Here is a 2,868-nt window from a genome sequence, read left to right on the forward strand (position 1 = left end):
GACACCACCAGTGTCGAACAGTTGGCTCCGTCTCGGTATTAGTCTGAGAACTCATTTTAAAAGCACTGAACAAGGCCAGAGCCCACGATTTCCATTGGTCAGGGTCTCTAAGCTAATGAGGGCCTCCCATGTGTCGGCCAGCTGCCCACAGTGCCCAACTGGTGGTCCTGTTTTGGCAAGAGCCTGGAGTCGGCCAGGGTCAATGTTCGCAGGGCCCGACGAGGGGGCGGGCCCGACGATCGAGGGCCCGATGGGAAGGCTGAAGGGCCCAAAGGGCCCTAGGGTCCGAAGGCTGGCTGTAGGTAATATTATGAACCTTCTCTCGTAAGGCCGTGACCTCAAATGTCAATCAGAGTGCCTCTTAGACGGATTGGGGACCCAGGTGCAATACAGGCTCCCATTTCGGCCGTAGACGACCAACACTACTTAGTCTGCTCCTTGTCGTTCTGAGCCTTGGAGACCCAGTTTACAAGCCGGGACGAGGCCAGGGCCCGCGATTTGCATTGATTGGGACCCCTGCAACAGCGAGGGTCAGGGGTCCACAGTGCCTATCATTGAATCCTGTATCGGCACGGGGTCACGTGTCGATCAGAAGAGTATTTTCTGAACAGAACTAGGGAGGAGATCCCGAATGTCATGCTCTAAGATGACCTGTTACTCGGACCCCAAGGATCACTGGGAGCTAAGGATTGGCGTGCATGCCAATCTTTCACTGGGCACTCTATGTGCATGAAATATAATCGGAATGGGAAAGGAGGAGATTTTTATATTTGACGTTAAGCGACATTTTTGTAAGCTGTGTCGCGTCATGTTTCCTCTGGCAAGAGGATGCCGGCAACTAACTGAAAGCACGCAACATTATTTTTTCCACGAGATTTTAAGCAATTCATTACATTTTTTCAAAGAGTTGTTAGTTTATTTCAGATCCTAAATTTTACGTAAGAAGGTTTGTTTATTTTCGGTCACAACAAAAAATCAAAATGGGTCGCTGCTCTCCTCAAAAGGACGACAAATCCAAAAAAGTTTTGGTTAGTGTGGAGGGGAGTGATGTCAAAATTTGGCCTCTCGGAGATAGGAAGAAAAAATGCGGCTCAAGTCGTAGAAAAGCCAGCCGCTCCAGATCTAAATGCTCGAGTGGATCCTCTCGTCCTAATAAGCCAAAGTGCTGCAAGCCAAAAAGGAAGCCAGCTCCAAAGTGCAAGAAAGGTAAGGAATAAGCATGTTACGTTGGGAGCCTTAGTAATAAGAGAAGTGCTCCATAATCGTAAAGATGCTGTTACTATCATCCAGTAGTTTATTCTCACGTCTAAGAATAGCAATCAAATGCCTGTCATGACGGTCCTCACAGTATGTCCAATTCAGCGTACTTGTTCTTTTGCACACCAAAAAGTTCTAATTAAAACAGGATTATGAAAGTTCAAATTAATCTTTCAAAGCTCTGCTAATTTTGAAATGGGTGTCAGCTGTCACATGACTTTCTGGTCAGCGGGCAGTCGGGAATGTGATAATCTGTGCAGCTTCGAAAGCTCTGCTGCCTAGTTGAAATAATCCAGGGATATTTTTGCTTAACAATCAGGTACATCAGCATGTCCACAACGCACGCGATAAACACACGCATTTGTGCAATTTAGTTCCAATATACACGCTCCAGGGGCATGAGTTCTGGATGGTTGTTTTGAATGCCAAGTTAGTTTTGCGCATTAGTTCGGGTGGACCTGCGTATTTTTGTGCAGATATTGCTGCTATCTAAAGCAGTTGATCCAAACCTGTTAGCAAAAATTAATGTGATTTTGTGTGGTTCCCACAGCTCCTGTGTGCGCGCCTCCTCCATGTCCACCTCCTGAAGCCGGGATGCTGGAGAAAGTCATGAGCATGTTCGGCATGTGTCCATCACCAAAATGTTAAATTGTAAAGCTCTGTCATCAAAACGGGTGTTCGAGAGCTTAGCCTGCTCGACGCAACGTTTGTCTACCGTTGGAGATAAGAATATTAAATGCTTGCGATTATAATGATGAAATTAGTGTCGCCATGTGTTGTTTGTCGGTCAGCGTGACTAGCACATTGAACAGAATGACCGCATGATGGAAATGCACTGAAAAACGACGACGCACTCTCCACATGCACTTTGAGCCCCTTCCAGTCATGCCACTACTACTTGCCATGTGTTGTTTATCTTGACAAATCGCAGTGTCACACTGGAAGACAATAACGAGCAGTAATAAAGTCAAAAGCCTCTGCGACAGAATGCGATTATATGAGAGTTTTCATCGCAATAAGACGACTGAAATTCATCTCCATTCCATTGAATACACTTACTGATATTCCTTTGAGATGTAACATGAAAGGACCTCATTTCTGCTCTCCATGTGACATTTTAAATGGGAACATTTTCCCTTGAAAGCGATGCGAAGTATCTGATGTTTGTTTTGTGCTGATACCACCGGGCAGTGCTGAGTTAAGATAAAAAGATCGACCTAAATGCACCGCTTTGACCCCGATGACTTAGCTGTCTGTCGGTTGTCTCCTTCGCCGGTGCCCAATAACGCCACTTGCATGCATTTTTCCACAAGTTTTCAGGTCTGCGTAAGTATATCATACATCCTATTCTCTTATTAACAGATTAAGGCTGAAACATAAGTCAATATATTTCACTTTACCAGTTCTTCGGGGCTTCTTTTTTTGCAGAGATAAGACGGTAGTAATAGCCTTATTCATCGGAGAAAAACCTGGATAATGGATATACAGTTGGAATGATATTTCGGCGACATGCCTTTATCGAAACGATAGCAGAAGTGTCTTCTGCTTTTGTTTCGATGAAGGCATATTTCCCAAATGTCAGCCCAACTTTATATCCATTCTCCTGGATTT

At 45.1% G+C, this 2,868-nt stretch overlaps 1 long non-coding RNA gene across 1 annotated transcript; it reads left to right on the forward strand.

Annotated features, from left to right (window-relative positions):
* The first annotated feature begins 900 nt into the window (after positions 1 to 900).
* Positions 901 to 2,253, forward strand: LOC119105937 (uncharacterized). Its single transcript, XR_005095083.1, has 2 exons — positions 901 to 1,206; positions 1,808 to 2,253. It is a non-coding gene; the product is annotated as an uncharacterized LOC119105937 (long non-coding RNA).
* The last annotated feature ends 615 nt before the right edge of the window (positions 2,254 to 2,868 follow it).

This window comes from Pollicipes pollicipes, unplaced genomic scaffold (assembly GCF_011947565.3).
Source record: "Pollicipes pollicipes isolate AB1234 unplaced genomic scaffold, Ppol_2.1 Scaffold_6138;HRSCAF=7277_pilon_pilon_pilon, whole genome shotgun sequence".
In the NCBI taxonomy this organism is placed as follows: Eukaryota; Metazoa; Arthropoda; class Thecostraca; order Pollicipedomorpha; family Pollicipedidae; genus Pollicipes; species Pollicipes pollicipes.